Source organism: Acromyrmex echinatior, chromosome 3 (assembly GCF_024713525.1).
Source record: "Acromyrmex echinatior isolate Ae372 chromosome 3, ASM2471352v2, whole genome shotgun sequence".
Taxonomy (NCBI): domain Eukaryota; kingdom Metazoa; phylum Arthropoda; class Insecta; order Hymenoptera; family Formicidae; genus Acromyrmex; species Acromyrmex echinatior.
Window position 1 is genome coordinate 19,442,892 of NC_141854.1, and position 19,110 is coordinate 19,462,001.

General features: G+C 34.6%; 1 protein-coding gene across 5 annotated transcripts in view; it reads left to right on the plus strand.

The window, feature by feature from the left end:
- The window catches only part of LOC105148847 (protein gustavus), a 272,603-nt gene that overhangs the window by 148,760 nt on the left and 104,733 nt on the right, over nt 1–19,110 (plus strand). Inside the window, exon 4 of one of the 5 annotated variants that reach the window (XM_087404856.1) lies at nt 2,640–2,737. The exons of the other annotated variants lie outside the window; for them this stretch is intronic. The gene's annotated coding sequence lies outside the window, so the exon portion shown is untranslated. The remainder of the gene's footprint in view (nt 1–2,639; nt 2,738–19,110) is intronic. 5 annotated transcript variants of the gene reach the window in all.

Sequence of the window (19,110 nt, forward strand, 5' to 3'; positions counted from 1 at the left end):
TCATTATTATTATTATTTACAGGATTTGTCGGCTATCGAACCCACGTCCTTAACCTTTAACGCTCGCCCGGAATAACTCAACGATGTTTGTTTCCAGATTGTCTAGACGAAGCAGCGAATCACACGTCGTCATGCACGTTGAATTAACTTTTTCCTCGTCGCATTATCCGTCGCGTCAGGAAAGACGCGAAGAAATGTTTCTATCTAACCCTGGTGTAGAAAGGCTTGACACTTTTCTTCAAAATATTTCATCAAATATCATACAAACAAGTCATATCTATGTAAATGAAATAAAATATATAAATCCAATACATTACATTTTTCACGTACAGCCATTTTGTCGTCAAATTCTAGAAATCTTTTTTACCGAAGTCTAATAAAATTGCTTTTTATAGAAAATTTTCTTGTTATTTGGAAAATAGTAGAAATTACGTTGAAAATTTATATTTTTTCTCGCGCTTGCAATAAATGAGACAAGCACCAATTTGAAAGGAATCTTTTGAATAAATATGCGTGTTTAATTTATTCGGAAACTATAAATATTTCTCGAGGACCATGCCATTACCATATACGTATTGGTGAGTGCTTTCCGATCTCACCGTCGTGTCCGACCGTCCGTTCGCCGACATTTACAGCTGTTTCAAAATCTGCACAATTCACTTTGCATAGCGGGCTCGAGTGTTTTGTTTTTTATCGCGACAAGAGTTTGGAAATCGCGATTATGACAAAAGGTCAAAATGCAACCGTTGGTACAGTAAATAAAGCAACGAGAAGCGCAGAAAATTATTAAATTGTTAAAGTAGTCGTAATAACACACCCACACGTTTTTTTTTTTTTTCTTAAATAAGTCTTCGTAAACACTCTATTTGAATGTATTCATTCAAGATATAATTTACTACCGTAAGAGATTCGGTATTAATTCTGACAAATTATAGCAAATTTAGCCTTAATGTAAATATGATGCGAGATGTTTAAAGATAATTTTATATAATACAAACGTATGCAAACATTTTTCATAACTTTTTTTAATTTTCAAAAATTTGATCCTATAAATATAAATTTACAAATTTCAATTCTTAATTTGCAATTTATATTAATAACATTACAAAATAAATATTAATGATGAAACAACATCACAAGTATAATTCTTGCTAATATTGCACACGGCAATCAGAATTAATTTATTGTAAAATAAGTGCTGCTATTTCTCCAGAATAGCAAAGTAATTCTTACGTAGTGGCATCGTGAAAATAAATTTGCTCGCGCCTCTCGTAATTCATCTCCAGCATTCAAGATAATTGGATGCATAGAATCTAATTTGCATAGCGGAACATTCGTTTTTATCGCGCCGAGGGCGAGAGGCAATCAAAAAAGGTCGCATTATCATCGTAGAATCGTACGCTAAGTAAAGAATGGCTAAAAGCTTCGGGGTTTGCTGTCGTGCCCTCTTTCCTTTCGTTGAAAAATGAGACCTGTTTTCCCGTTCCTGCCGTCCTGCTCTGACGCGAGATCGCGTCGGAGCCGCCGTTCATTCCCTTTCCTTCCCTCGGCTGTCGTTCAGATGCAAAAGTTTCGCAAGTACAAAAGGGCGCAGGAATAAAAAGTGCACGGGTAAAAGGACGACGGGATGATCCTCTCGTAGCTGCTCGAGACACAACGCCAGGCCTGTGTGCACCGAGTGCACGACTGGCCATGCTTTTAATATTGCTTCATTTCAATGGCGCTTACCATCACAATACGGCACAAACCTCTCACTTTAGTCTCCGATCTCGCTTTAATCTCCGAATATACCAAGTTGGCGTCTTATTAAGTATCCCGCCATTGTATCGCGATTATCTTGTGTACGCTTCACTATTATTGTTTGAATTTTCCTATTTTAACGTCCTTGTCATCCTGATGTAATTAGAGCGATAATCCACTGCGCGTTATAATTTAATGATACGACAAAATTTGAGAAATTTTATCGTCTTAATGTAATTGTAATGTGTATTATTGTGAGAAAAGTATACCAAGTATTTTAATATGCATTTTGATAACTAAGCTGATACTGAGCTGGTACTGAGAATTTTTTGTGTAAATATTCATATTTATCTCTTCTTTGTAGGTTGTTTCCAAAGCTGCTGCATTTAGGTAAATTTTCATATCTCGTCACGTCATCGTATATACTCAGGCATAGCGCAATCCTTTGCGTGGATGACTCACGAGCCCATACGGCGTCCCTCCTGCGAATAAACATTGCACTCGTGCGGATGCATACGAATTGCATCGCGCAAGTCCAAAGCCAAGTCGCTTAAATGCGCCGACAAGAAGGCGGAAATGTATATATAGCGAAGATTGCTTCTACGATAATATCGAGACACGAATAATGAAATTAATGGTAAAAAGAGAATTTACGTAATAGCTGCTGCGTCCTCGCAGAGATCCTTTAACTTATGACATCGTGACATGCGTAATACGTTATCGGATAAAAAATCTGTTGCTAGTCGGATATGTTGAGAAATAGAGATTAAGATGTAATAATAATAAAAGTTACCTTCGTGTCTAGAAGAGAAATCGGTTAGATAAGCTGTTTTATAAATTGAAATTCATACTTTTTTTTTTTATTTTAATAACACAAGTTTTTTATTTTCTGATTGCAGGTAAGCAAGTTTGCGCCTTTATCCAACTGTGTTTATATGTCACCGTTTAAATACAAGACTTAAGGTTTCATCGACAAATTTAATGAGCTAGTGTTAAGGTATGACTCATTTGAAAATTAATTTATTCCTAACTTTTGTCTTTCTTTCTCCTCTCCTCTCTTTCTCTCTCTCTCTCTCTCTCTCTCTCTCTCTCTTTTTATCTTTCTTCTCCTTCTTTTTTAATTGAATTAGAGCAAGTTTCATTAAAATAATTAAATATCAAGATAAAAAATATGTGTGTTTCTAGTAGATTCCACATATTGTCAAAGATTAAAATCACAGAGAGAAAAAAGGGAACTTTTGCTATGTTTCTTTGCAAGACTCTTAGATTCATGATGAATTAAATTACTTATTATTTTCCAGATGAAATATTTTTAATTAATTCAGCGCGACAATTCCTTTATACTATCAAGAATTAAAATTACATTACAAACATAGTAAATAAAACTCTTGATAAACTTTCTTTTGGAAATAAAGCATCACTCGCAGATACACGATGGGGATCTCGCGCGCAAAATTCTCGCATGGAATAAAAGGCGGTCGACCTAGTCGGCGTGTCTCATCGTGTCTTGCATCTCATCGCGTCACATGATCGCGTTAGTTCTGGCTTATGACGAGCAAGCGGATAGAAGCTACACTCTGCGTGGTAGCTTCGCGGCTCCTTGACACGATACCACCACCCACGATATTAGCGAGTGGAGTGAAGCGTACTTCTCTCTCGCAGGAGGTCAAGAACAAAAAGAGAAAGATCTACGTGCAATCTCCCGTCTTTTTAGACACATCCTACGACGGGTGTCTCTGACAACACAGAGCTGTCGCTTTTAGTTCTAGAAACGCGGCCAAGGGGTGGGCGATCGATAAACGGCGACGAGCACCGCGCCGAATCCTCGCCCGCGAAAAACCGAGTTCCCGACGAAATGAATGAGGAAACGTCGCCGGTTATAAATCGCAACGCGGCGCCGCTAAGCCACGTGCTAATGCACGCGCGCTTCATTCTGACCACCTCCGTTTCGCACACGTTGCGAGATAAACCAGCTGATTCAATATCGTAACGCTTCCTAATAATTCAGGATTCAATTTATCTAGCAGCTCCCCGAGATCAAAGCGTCCGCGCGTAGTAACTTTTCAGTAAATTAGCTTTGGAAATGTCACGAATAATTACTTTAATCTGCGAGCGTTGGCTCGTTAAGAAACGAGCTTTTAATTAAAATGAATATGTAATAAATATTTGCAATTTTAGATAGATATAAAGTTTCAGCATTTGCAGCCAATTTAATATTCTGTTTAACTGAGTTTTCGGGAACTGATCTATGTTATTTGCATTTAATGCATTAAATTAATCCTGTATCTATTTTCAGCTAGTTAAGTTCACGAATTTAGTACAGAAAATGGAGATATCATGATATAGAAATTATAAATTTAGTTTATTTATAACTTGAAGATTTTCTCTTGAAAAATTACACAACGAGATAACAGATGCAAAAATTAAGCTGTTGCTATGTTCTATTTTTATCGAATTAAAGTTACAGTGAAATACCTGTCACTTTTTAAAAATAGAGAAATTATATAATAGTATTTGAGTTCTAAAATTAGTTTATCTATTATCCGAAGATTCGATGAAAAATTACAGAAATTGATACACATACAAAGGTGAAGCTAAATGACTTGTTCGTCGTGAATGGCTCTCCTCTACATGAATATAAACGCTAGTTGTGTGTTAACCCGGCGATACAAAAATATCTCTCGTCTCCGGCTATGAAAATACCTAAACGAATTCATTTACGAGCTTCACCGATATTTTCATCTCTCACTAACCGAACCAACACTTATCCCATTCCGTCGCGAGCGAGACTCGGTTCGACGACATGAAACTAACAATTACGTTATTAACGGCTGTGTTATAAAATCCAAATAAGAAATATCACGGCGCGTAATCATACGTATTATTGTCATCTGTCTCGGCGAGACTTCTTAATTATCTTTTCTCGCAGTAATTGGATAGTAGGCGGCTTCAAGGGTTGGTAAACACTTCTTATTGCAAGTCATTTTTGCTTGTCGTACGTAGGGAGGTAAGCCGGCAGAATGAGCGTGCGAAAAAAAATATATTCTTACAGAACGCAGGATGCGCTTGGCTTTCATCGATAAGCACGCGGAACGACGCGTTCCCGCTCAAAGAGCACACCCGGTAGAACGATCGGTGCGTGCTTCCGCGGTATGACCGTGCGCAGACCGCGTATATCCTCGCTCCATTATTAATTTCAGAGTGTGACGCAGAAGGTGCACGTGCACCCGTCCACGTGTAGGTGGTAGTCGAATAAGCGACATGATATCAGGCAACCTCGTGCGAAACCGACGAGCAGATGATCGCGTAGGATGAGCTTAATGAATGGCCGATAAAGCAGAATCGTCCCTCGTGCTCAAAAGCACGATCATCAGATCGATCGTTTACACACTGCTAAATGTGCAATTTATAATGTCAAATTATACTCAATTTGAATTTTTAATTATTTCTGTAGGTCGCCACTCCTACTCGATATGTCGTTCGTTTAATTAAAATAATGGAATTACATAATTTAACTCAAGAAAATGGATTGATTTGACTGAAATATTTAATTTATTATTTATTAAGTACATGTGTTAATATGAATGATGTTTACGTTGAAATTAACTAGGTAGAAATGGATTAATTTACATTTTGATATATATATATATATATAGAAGTTAAAAATGACAATGTTATTTAATTCAAGGAATTGGGTTGTTATTGCTCTTTTAATATCTAACAATGTAGATGTCATTTTTTTGATAATAATCCAAAATTTAGAAATTATTTAGAATGATGGTAACTTATTCTTTCCGAAAAATTGAATTACAAAATGAAAAGGTTTGAAGAGAAATGGCGATAAAGGTTACTATATGCAAGTGGTTAGCTTATTTTATTCAGTAAAGCGTCAATATAATTACCGAGTTGCAGAGACAACAAAATGGCATAATAAATCGTCCATTAATTTCATGTTATATTCAGTCATTTCTAATAATCACAAACAGATCGATTACTCATCCGTTAACCCAATCAACGGATTCCTGCTTAATTAAACAGGAATTCAAAACAGAAAATGTAGGGAAAGAGACATTACCAATAACGTCCCAATCATTTGACCCACGGATTAAATCATTCGATTCGGTAATGATCAAGTAGTTAACGCCGCGAACTGTCATCAAAATTAAATTAAAAACGAATATCCGTTTATCTCATGCATAACCGTTTCGCATGTTTTTTTTTTAATCGATTCTGCTCTAATGAAAAAAGAATGTTCGTTTATTTCACGCGTAACCGTTTCGCATGTTACAGTTTTAATCGTTCTCGCGCTAATGAAGAAAAGAATGTCCATTTGTTTTATATGTAACTGTTTCGCATATTTTAACCAATTTGGCCAATTCCACAATAATATAAAAAGAATGTCTATTTATTTCATACGCCACCATTTTACGTGTTTTATCTGGTCCCGCGCTAATGTTCGTTTACTTTTAAAGATTTTTTTTTTGCCACGCTTCAATCCATGCGTAATAATCAATCCCTTTTTCGATCGGGAGTAGGAAAATTTCGCTGCGGGATGATTACGATCAAATGTCACGCTCAATACACCGCGAATGTCGACCGTGCACCATAATTGCAATTACGATTAGGGCAATTTTCATCGTTCCCTTCGTCAAGCTGTCGGCGCCTACTTGAGAGTGCGATCATCTCGCATCGAAATTATTATCACGCTCGAGGAATATCGACTTTATCGATCGCTCGAAGTATTCTCGTCCTTCGTTTTACAGTAATGACCGACAGGAAATGCACTTGGGATCTTTATCGACGCCGTAAACGTTCCATATAATAGATATAATTCAATCCGGCATCTGATTACACGATCTGCTGACTCTTCTCTTCCAATGAACGAGTGTTGCTTCGAGGTCGCCGACAATGTCGGGGCTTCCTTTTTCGTACCTCGTTTATATGTTTTCAATTGACCATCCCTCTGTTTCTTTTTATTTTGCTCTTCGCGATATCGTGTCGCGAGAAAACAGGGTCGACGAACCTCAAAAGTCCTGATGAAAATGATCCCGTCGGCTACGCCAATTTTATCCTTCCGCCAGCTGTGAACCTGCACGCTTCTTTCTCCTCATTTATTTCTCGTTAGGCCGATTTCTCATGAACGAGAGAATGAATTCGAGAAGAGAAGTGCCACGCAGCCCGCGATCGAAATATCTCCGACCATCATCCGAGGATCATTAACGGATAATAAAATCCACGAGGTGTATGTGTGTTCGAATTAAGCGTCGGTTTCTTTTCATTCGCGTGATGTTTTCGGTGCTTAGCAAGCTTCAGTAACGCAAAAGAGTCAACCTTTAAAGGCTGGTGCAAAGCGAAAAAAGATATAGATAAATTACATAAAGGCAAGTTCAAATAATAATAATAATAATAATAATAATAATAATAATGATAATAAGATAACGTCTAGCTACCAATCTATCCATAATATAATCTACTCCTTTATCTTCAAGATTATAAAAAGTAAACGCAAATTTTTTTTTATACTTTATATATAATATTTATTAAATACTTTTTGTATATCTAGAAAAAAGGAATACACACAAAAAGGAATACATTGCGATTTGCGATGAATTAAATGAAAAAGATAGATACAACCTGTTTTTTTGTCATTATAATTAAATAATGACAAACGAGAGAAATATAAACATCATATTACTTTAAATTATTTAAATTATTTAATGGCTTTAAAATTTTTTTGTATTATTTGCGTTTTAAATTAACGTAATTGTATATCTGTCGTTTCTTTTAAATTAATGGTATTTTCCTTGCACAATATAAGAAGGTCTACTAGAAGTTGATATTAAATATAAATGACAAAATGGGATAAAGGAGTTAACTGTCAACGCATTAATCTGCCCTTTCTATCAAAATTCGAGACTCATGGACACGATCCTTTCCCCTCGCATCGCGGATTTAAAAGCTTACCGCTTTTTCAAATGTCATCGACGTTTGCTTCACTTTTTCAAGCCTGTTCGATAACAAAAATTGACAAAAAAACATTTAAAATTTTATGTTGGAGTGAGAAAAGTTTACAAAAGATGTAACTTAACTTATACAAAAAAATTAAAAACAGCCTTAATTTTAATTAAGTTGTATTGTCATTAATGTATATACGATGAGCTGTTTAGTAAAATATAAAATTAAATGATATAAAAAATTAAAAAATATTAAATACTATGCTATTATAATATATCAAATAGCAATACCATTTATAATACTATTGTTAATATGTTCTCTACATTTTGTTATATTTTTAGCTAATTGTCAATGTTGTAAATGTAGTCGAGTAATAAAAAGAACTCTGTCAGGAGCAGATTTATTTTATTTGTTTTTATTTCTATTATCTGTGCATTTAATTTTTGTAGTTAAAAATTATTGTATCGTGATGTAATCATTTCACACATAATACTTACTGTTGTTAACTTATCAAGTTATTGGTACTAAATTATAGATGACAGTTATACGCATAGAGACATTGCTCAACATCAACAACAACCGCGGAATGTGAATAATAAAAGGTTGATCCCAAGAAGATTGTGAATGATAATTCACATTTATACGCGTGCACTCCAGTTTTTTTCTAGCTCGCAAATTTTTCGATATTTTTTTTTTGTCAGCCACTCGAGTGAAAGTCCCTCTAGGTACAACATTTTTCACATGCCAGATTTAAACCCTGACAATTCGAGTTTACGTGATATCTTTCTACATCAGTTAGCCATTGAAAATACTCGAATCAGACTGTTTCAGAATTTATAATTAACACGTTTTGTGCTGCGTGGATAACCCTCTGGACTTTTCGTTTAGATCGTTTGATATTTTAGCTTTAAAAAAATCATAATTATAACATGAATGTTTGATATCGTACGTAAATATATAATTATGATATATGATATAATATTGGTACACTAGGCCTTTTTCTTTATAATTTTTCTAATTTTTTAACCATTATGAAATACACAGTGTCAGGTGACTCACGCGACGTAGTAAAATAACTCAAAATTAGTTCGGCACGGAATATATTAAAATCACTTTCCTAACAATTTTTTTTTAAAGTAATTTAATTAGTGCGTGATGCTTATATGATAAAATATATTTAACGCCATATGCATATAATTTTCCAGGAATTAATCAATTTTTCATACTTTTCCTGCGAATACGAAGCGATTGCATCTCTTCACGCGTAACCTATTACAATACAAATAGAAGGATGATTTAACATGAGGACGATATAGTAAGCTTCCACAGGCTTACGCTGCGGTTGCAATTAACATTACGATGGATGATAATTTAGCTAGAGGTCATAAGCCAAGCACGGATCAGAAATATTATATCATAGAACGGTAAAGTTTATTAGTTAATTTAACAGAAGGTTTCAACGGTCACGCGGGACAAAAAGACGAATGCGATGTGCGGATTGTGCGGAGATAAGAGCGCGATATTGAACTAAAGGAATCTTAAGGTCGTGGCTAAATACGCATATGATCTTTGACTTGCGACACCGTTGGCTCTTGCTGGCTTTCAGGGATCATTAATTTCGTGCGATTCGATTCCGATGGAATCAGCCATTTTTGCAGCCCATATCGCGCCGCCGTAAAAATCTAGTGATTGAGCCGTCGATTCTTTCTCGATTTTCAAATTCCATTTTATGCTGGTAATTATTATCATTTGGCCGAATTCCATGATAACGATCTTGTACACGTGTATCAAGCATAATTCCAACTTATGGAATATTAATGTATATGAATGAAAGCATGTTGCAACCTTAATCTTTGAAGTTTGCATCCCAGAGAAAGAAAAATTTTGAAATAACAATCCTTTTACTAAATGTGACCTTATATGAGGTTTACCTAAGTTTTGTGATTTTTTTCTAATTTTTTGCTGACAATCAAAATTGAAAACTGATAGTCAGATTCAAAAGAGAAAACATTTCTGAACATTTTAAAAAATATGATACATTTTCAAATCTTTACATAGGCGCAGTGAAAATTTTAAGAGAAAATAACATTTAGATCATACTAAGTACACATGTATTATAATATGATTCCTAGCACGTTTTCCTTTGTTCGCGTGGAAAACATTTAGAGAAATTAAAAATAATGATTCAATGTTGCTTTTATAAGATTGTAAGTTATTTACATACTGACATGTGAGAATGCACAATGAACTATTTTCCAAACAATTGACTATGCTTACTTATTTACTTATCTATTTTCCATGATGTTTACCAGATGAATTAAAATCTACGATATGAAATAACAAAAATATTAAAAAAGATTATAGATGTTTGTACACGTATACATTCAGTATATCTAGATTGGTCATATTAGTTTTATCTTTCAAAGAGTTTTTGGTTAAAATACAATGTTTGATACAAACAAAACGCTATGTCGAAAATAAATTAAATAAACTGTGTTACAAAATATAAATACAGAATTACAATAATATAAACTACGGAAATTAATAATCATCTCTTAGTTATAAAAAGCAATACCTACGAAAGATATTACATCACGATCACGATGTTCTGCATTTTGCTTTACTGACAATAACAGAATAAACAAATTCAGCAAACTTATGCAATCGAGTCAGACGGACAGCTTGCACGATTTATTAATGCTATCTGTTAAATTTACCATGTAATTATCCATAAATAACATTTCTGTTATGAAACTGGCATAGTAACATATGTTCCAATATATTGGAAAATTTAATTATCGCATGATATCATCCTTTTCCCCACTTTAAAATTTTAAACGCAACCACCAATTACTTGTAATTATTTTAAAATATTGGGTCATCTAAAAACCGCGGATACTTTTTAGATGACCCAATAGTTTTTCTCGATGTTGTAAAGTGAGGAACTTTGGCCCAGTTGAGATAATTTTGGCGAAAATTAAAAAAAATGTGTGTGTCTAGACAGCAAATCATGAGCAAAATCAGATCATAAGATGTCTTTAAGATTAATATTACGATTTTATGTTACGATTTTAATGTGCGTGCTGTCTGGGTCAAAATTACTTCGATTTTAGAGCAAAGTCTCATTTTACAGTACATTAATAAATCAGGCATTATTGAAAATCTCGTAGAAATCTATTTAGTTACCTAAATTAATAAAATAGAAATTATCTTATATATACATTTATATACATTTTTCTAATTATAAATATGAATTTATTAAAGAAAATCCAAATATCGATTCAACACGCACATTGTCTGAAAATGGAACATTTGTTCCCATTTTCTCGATTCGCCGAAATAAACGTTATGAATCGCAAAACGGGTAACATTGAGAACTGATTGTAAGAACGAAGGCGTTGAGTTGCACGACTAAATTGAGACTAGTCTCGCGTCAAAAGGAAAAGGAATTGCGAAGCCGGCCCGGCCCGATAATCAATTCTTGAAGGCTTATTCGTACGCACAAATACTACGTAACGCATTTCTCACCATTGCAGCACGGCGAAGGAATCGCACGCACACGTAATAAAGATACAAAACGCGGAAGCGATTGGCACGCGACTCGCCTTATCGCAGCGCGCGATCCACGGTGTTCGTGCGTATATAATACTCGCGAAAGGAAACAAGCACCGCCCCACACATTCTCGCGCCGAACTTCGATCACGAACCTGCTACGATCTCGTTCGAATGAGAAATCATACGCATAGCGATTACGTCGATCTTTCGCGATCACGTCATGTCGCTGTCGTTAATAAAAATAGAAATTAATCTTCGACTAACCGAGTGGAAGGATATAATCGGGTTCGCAGTCAACTATGTAGATTTTGCGACATTTCGACGATCGTTCGGCAATATTTCAGACGCATATATCTATCTATCTATCTACACATTAATTTCAGTTATCATTTATGAGCTCTTTAAGAATGTAGATCCCCACGCACGCCAGTCGGCCTAGACGAAAGATTCTATGTATTAATTTAGCGATAGTTGCACGACGCCTCGTATTTCATCGCGTCTCTTTATGATTTATGAGCGACTCACTTATGGAAAGGTAATACGGGATGATCCTTTATGGCTCGACTGTGCCCGTCAATCTTTCTTGGACTTTAGAACCTTTCTAACGAAACCAAGCTAGCTGTTTGCATATTTCGTCATTATAAGACGCACCTACGTGGGTTTCCCTTTCATATTCTTAAACGTGGTAATGCATGATATCTTTTCGATATGTTAATTATGCAAAATACATTTCAAACTGTTCAAAAATAAGAAATTTCTGCTAAAAATAACTAGTGTCAGAATTATCAATAGCGATAAATTACTTTCGTTTATTAATATTTTCGTTACACGCTGTACCATACAATTCATTCAATGTATTCAATCATCTATCATTCAAAGAAAGATATTAAGAAATCTTGCATTTATTTGTTTTTTTTTTTATATCTTCCTACATGTCAATACTATGATTTATTTGAATGTGACGTAAATGAATAATCCGATAAGCAATAATGTTTTCGACTGTTCATTAGCATTCTCAAGAAGAATTTATTGTAGATTTATTAAAATGTGTATGTGCGTGCGTGCGTGCATGCATATGTATGTGTATATATAATAAGTACCGTTATTGTAATTAGCATTGTTAATTATTTGTGTCAATTACTTTTTATTCAGTTATTTATAATATTCTTCTTTTCTAAAAATAATGATATTTATTACTTTAATTATATTAAATTTATTAAACTTCTCTCTCTCTCTCTCTGCCTCTCTCTCTCTCTGCAAGATTTCTTTGTTACAAGCGCAAATGTTTAATGCTTCCACGGTTGCTCGCAAATTCTTTGTTTTTTAAATTTTTTCAGAAAAGCAACGGAACCCTCGACTTCTATACGAGAGGATTAGATTCTTCCCTACAGTGCTTAACAAGAGTTTATCAGAGTTCGATATGTTTTTTTTTTCCACTAACACTTCACCGACCTTTGCACTTTTTTTATCTCGAACCCTTCCGCGTCCCGCGTTATTACACCCACATTAACCAGTCTTTAATGTTTGTCTACCGTACAAAAGTTCGATGAACTTTTCTCGAGAACTTTAAAGGTGCGCACCCCATTTCATGGAATTTTTGCTAATGTTCACGCCAATGAATTATTATTATTCGTGAATTAACTTATACCTAGATAAATTTGTCATGTATTTTAAAGTTTACATTAAAATTTTTAACTCCGATATATATTATTGCATCTTTATCATAAATTATAAAATATCAAAAATATTGATATTCTGTATTCACACAGAACTTAATCATAAACGAAGTCATTCTATTCAAACATAATATAGTCTAATTTAGACACTTACTATTTATTCGTATTTATAATCTTATAAGCTGCAGGAAAAATATCATAAAAACATTTGATATGTTACTAATATTTACATCTCTTAATATCTGTTTCCATTAAAATTTATTTAAATCATTTAGACGCGAATGAAAATGTTTCCTCTCTCTCTGACCGCGTACAATGAAAATCACAATGCATTGTTAATAATCTTGAATTGAAAACTAGAATGTAGAAAAACATAACAGCAAATTTTCTCGCTTACATTTACTGATGTTTATTTACATTTTACATTAAACCCACGTCAAATTCATAACGCGCAACAATGTTACATTTAATAGGATCGTTTCACGTACGATCTCTTCTGTAGAAAATCGAATATCGCTGCAGAATCGGTGCGGTTCTCCATACGATTCAGGTATACATATATATGATGCATGTATTTATTCTCATATATCTACTATACGACAATGGCCCTTACTCGGTGATATTTCGAAAGTACGTATCTACCTACCTACCAATCTACGCGCAGGCTATATATACAAGGTGCATCATGAAATCCCAGAAAACCTATCAAACGTGCAGCTGCGTTAGGTATACGTGCAGTATTCTTCGGTATAAACCGCGGATCCTCCTCTCCCTCGTCGTAGTTTTCATCGTCGTTTCGAAAGCGTGGGTGCCTTTTCTCTCATCCTGGTATTTTATCCCCGCACCTTCGCGACGTGCCTCTTCTTCCATACCTGACAGATGTTTTTCGATGATCACGCTCAACTGCTATCCTCCCTGTATACCCCCGGAAGATCCCAAGGGATGAAACTTCTTCTGTGTGTATGCAACAATGCGCCTAAAATCGTCCCAGAATGCTTCTACAACACTGATGCCGTTTATCGTTGCGCAGTAGGTCATTGTACTCTTCCTCTCTCTCTCTCTCTCTCTCTCTTTCTCTCTCTCTCTCTCTCTCTCTCTCATCTTTTTCCGTTTATCATCTTTCTTTGTGCTGGAGACACACTAGTCGCTGAGAGAAAATCGAGGTGGGTAAGCAGGCTCGATATTCGGCTACTTTTGGGAATGAGAAAGTTTGTGGGGAAGACACATACATTTGTCACAAAGGAAGAAACATTTAATCGTCGACTTCGCGTATATGAATTTATGTATAATAGTATAATAGTATAAACTAAGCGTAAAACATAATTAAAATTGAAATTAAATGTACTTATAGATCTACACAACAAAATGGTCACAATATTTCTTTGCAAAACAATACGCTTCAATTTTTGCAATTGTTTATAAAATCACTGATTTCTTTATACAATATTTTAGTAGCGTAATATACTATCTTTCTTATAAAAAAATTCTAATATTTTATATTTGTATTTATTATTTTGTGGAACTTGAAAAAGCAACATTGTTTAGTTTGGGGAAAAAATAAAATGCTGAGAAAACTGACAAATGAACGTACGATATCTATAGTCTGTTGCTGTTACTCGTATAGCAGGGATTTGAGGGAGCACGAAACGTCTCTTCGTACGTACAACAATGAGGCACATCGTTGCATCGTGGCTATGTATCATCACTCCTATATGGTGCACGACCGCGTTCATTTTGTGGTGCGTTTTTTCTTGCCTTATTTACACGTTCCTTCGTTTGCGCTTCCTCTTCGTGTTGAAAGAAAAAAAAACAACCAAGTCGGTAGTATACACGACAGTTTTTGTTCGAAATGTTTCCTTCCTGCATTGCAGGAAATATTTGGCTGCAGGATGAAGATACAACCTATTTTTGGTTTCATTACAACAAAATATAGTAGCTGTGAAATACATAATTATTTCTTTCTTTACAATTGAAATATTTACTTAATAAAAAAGACATTTATCCATGTATTATATACATATATATAAAATCCTTGTTCATAATTTTTATAAATTTATTTATATATAATTTTTCTCTTTATTTGGTTTCTCTTATTTAACTTTTCAGGACTGAGCTGGGTCTTTGTTCTCTTACAATCTTTCTTGGTTTTTAAATTAATTTTCTGCAATCTTTTTTGCACAAGAGAAATTTCGCTCTTGAATTTCATCCTCATTTTTGCTCAAATTTTGATTTATTTTAATTTGTTCAAAAAAAGTTTTAACATTTGAGTTTTGAAAAAAACTATTTGGTAATATAATAGAGATATTAACAAGTAATCTTGAATTTTTTCACATTTTTTTGAAAGTCTAGAACAGCAAAAAAAAATTTAGGCTGGGCAAAAAGATAAAATATTACATTAGGTATACTAGATTACATTTAAATATTATATTATCATAGTTTTTTAATTAAAATATTAAAACCTGTACATTACATTAAAACATTACGTTATCAAATAATTTTTTTAAAAATATTATAACCTTTATATATAATAAATATTGAAATTTGAGAGTGAAATTTCTCTTGTGTCAGATTGCAGACAGAAGGTTAAAATTAGAATTAAACAATATTGATAAAATCTGACAAATAAATTGCGCGTTCCTATTCTCACGCTAATCACATCAAATAACAGTCCTTCTTCAATAATCGCGTCGTAAAACGTAAAAAATCAAAACAAGCAGGTTCGCATGATGAAAGATATAATGTAACGATCGTTTTTCTTTCTTTTTTCACGCTGTGGCAACCGATTGCTGCGGATACTGTGTCGCTCTAATCGAAATGTGCGGTGTAACATTTCGAATACGGCTCATGCGCGCCGATATCGCGCCTCGGTCTTTAACGCCTCTCAACATTGTACTGAAGATTTATGGACACCGTTAAACTCGCTACTTGTAATCAGTCGCACTCAGGCAGATAGGAGGTAAAGCGTTGCGCGGTAGGCGGCTCGCCGTAAGAAAGGAATTATGATTTCTCGGGGCGCGTTTTCTCGCGCGGCGGCCACTCCTTTCGCGGCTCCCTGCTCTCCTAAGGACGCATTTACATAAGTAAACCTTCTAGCGCGTGCAATCAATGACAGGTGCACAGAGCGACAATCGCGAGAGCCGGGAAAACGATGGTGGTACGTGCGACGTCGCCATGTATGGAAAGTCCACCCAGCGGGGAGAACGTGCCTCGGGAAAACAAGGAAAATCACGAGGGAAATTGCGAATGAACGAATTTCCTGATCGTTTTTTTTTTTTTTCAACATTCACTGGTCTTTAAAAACAGCCTTTTTGTGCCATTTTAATACCCGTTTTCATCAATATAGATTAACCTTGATCTCGATTCAACTTACTATTCATCTTTTTTCAGTTCTAACGATTAGAAATGATGAAGAGAACACTATTAAATTTGTAAAATCAATTATATCAAATTTCAATTATTTTTAATCATTTATACATTATTTTTAACCGTTTCTATACGCCACTGCCTTCTACTCAATATGTTGTTAATTTGATTAAAACGATAGTGTTAAACAATTTAATATACAATATTATACACAAAAAAAATGTATTAAACGAATTTAGTTTATTATTTATTAAGTGCATGCGTTAATATTCGAAACCAATCACGGAAATGGATTGATTTACATTTTGATACACATGGAAGTTAAAAAAACAACGTTGTTTTTTACTCAAGAGATTAGATTATCATTGCTCTTCTGATAGGTAACAATAAGTCAAATGTAGATTAAAATTAATCTACATTGATAGAAAGGAACATTAATCTTTCATTCCGGTACTAGAAGCGTAATCAGCAAATCAAACCACCAATATCTTTAACCGGTAAAAAAATGACAACAAATTTTGTTGTTGCGATTGCTGCTAGTTTACTATACCATCCAATTATTAGTAACAGAAGCAAACTATATAGAATCTAACCTATCTAACCTATCTTTTGGATAAACTTTAGGCTCGTTTATATAGAATTCGTAGATGATCGTAGAGTCTTAAGTAGGAAACCGATCAAGCACAGTCTATTAGGGGGTTGCATTAAAAGCCGCTGTTTTTTCTTTGAGCACTTATTTCAATAACAAAATATATGAATACCTCAATCGAAGTATAATAATATAGGGAGAACACTTGACTAGAATTGGTCAATTTCTTATGATTTGAGACCTTGAAACGACCGACTTTACGACTTTTATATATATATATATATATATATATATATATATATATGAGCCTCTTATTTGCTAGCTATTGATTATTTGTTACATTGAATTAATTTGCAATCGTAACAAATCGATTGTTTTTTTTAACAAATATCACATTTGTTTTCCCTTGATTTGTTCCTATAACAAAATCATTTCTCTCAGTGCAGAATTTTAAAATTCAAGGCTGCGACTAAAGTCTTACTCGTTATGAAATTATAAGAGAATTTTAACAGAATTTTTTTTCTCCTTGAAAAATTACTTACAAAGATAATTTAAGGCTAAATGATAAAACGTGTTATGGATAATGATAAAACGTGTTATGGAAAATAATAGTATCTAATTAACTAACTTCCGCTAAGAAAAACTCTTATCTATCGATTCCGGTCGAATAATTTATATATGGAACGTAGAGCGGAGGAAATCTGGGACGCCCCGTACACATGCCTTCCTGCTGATACTTGGGTGCGAGAGTATGATTCATAAACAGTCACTTGTTTTTCCAGGAATATGATTAAAAGTGACTTGGCGATACAAATTATAAGTGATACAGATTATCGAACCTTGCTTTCCTCAACGTCTCGGTACATTCTCTCTCCGGTCTCTCGTCACGCGAACTTCGATCATGTTGAGACCGTTTCAAACTTCAGATTTACATATGTAAACCTTCCAGTAAATATAGAAACAATATTGATGGTTGAATGAAAAAATGACCGGAGCCTCGTTTCTTGCAAATATGAAAATTCTGGAACTATTGAAGAATTCAACCGAGGGTTTTGTCTGAATACCAGACGGTTCTTTTGTGCCATGTTAACGTACGAGCAAACATTTTAAATGCGTTTAAAAGAGACTGCGAAGACGAGAGCTAAAGTAATTTGAAGCAACCGCGTAAGATAGAAATTGCACAATCGGAGAACGAAACGTTGAATGAAAATTTATTCATAACAACCAGGCTGTGTCTGAATAAAACACGTTTCTTTCATAAGGCGAGCTCCCTTCAAGCCGAGCAGAAAAAGTGCGTTTCTCTCTTAAGAGACACTACCAAATGACTTTGGAACTGACCTCGCAACATTGCAAAAAATATTTTTAATCTTTCAATAATAATTGGAGATACTCTCCAATTAAAATATAACTGTATCTTTGCATACGCATACACAAAATTTAAAATTAAATTAAATTATTCCTAATTTGTACTTACCGAATATCTTGATAATTAAAACAACCTTTACAATAAACATCAATTCCTTAAGGGCTAAAGCTTAAAAAGCAGTACTTTTTTCGAAACTTTATTAATTCGATAGTTTGTTTTAGCCTCTTTATTTCGTTATTAAACAAAATCTCTGGAATTCATTTCAACTTACAAAAAATTATCAACGCTAATCAAATATATATGTATGTCTTCGATTCCACCTTTCACCTCTGGCCGTTACATAAAGTTACATTTTGACAAATGCGCCGTACTCTTCCGCCGTACAACATTTTCGCAACATTTTCGCAAGCGCCGACCGTGCCGGACGAAGACGTTCGTCCGTTGTTGAAAAGCAAAGACGCTCTCGCAACGTTCGTTTCGACGCTCGATAAGGCTGGCTGGCTCTCGATGAAAGGAAAGAGCCTGTTCCACGTCCCTGAAGGTCTTCCTCGTCGGCCTCGGCTTCGCGAAGCGAGTCACTCGATCGACCGGTCCGTCTTTTTCTCACGGCCGTGGTTCGACCGCGGCCGACATACCTAAAGCTTCCATCAACAGCTGGCCAATCCCTTTAGGAACCAGCTGCGCTTCCCGTCCCGACGAGTCATATATGTACATCGAAAACTTTCTTCTGTCTCGTTGTTACTCTCTCGCCTCCGAAGTCATGCCGGGATCTTCCTCAACTTTACATCAGATCATGTATCAGAAAGCATTTAAGTACTTCTTCATATCAATCGTTTATTAAAGTAATTTTGTAATTTATTCATTTG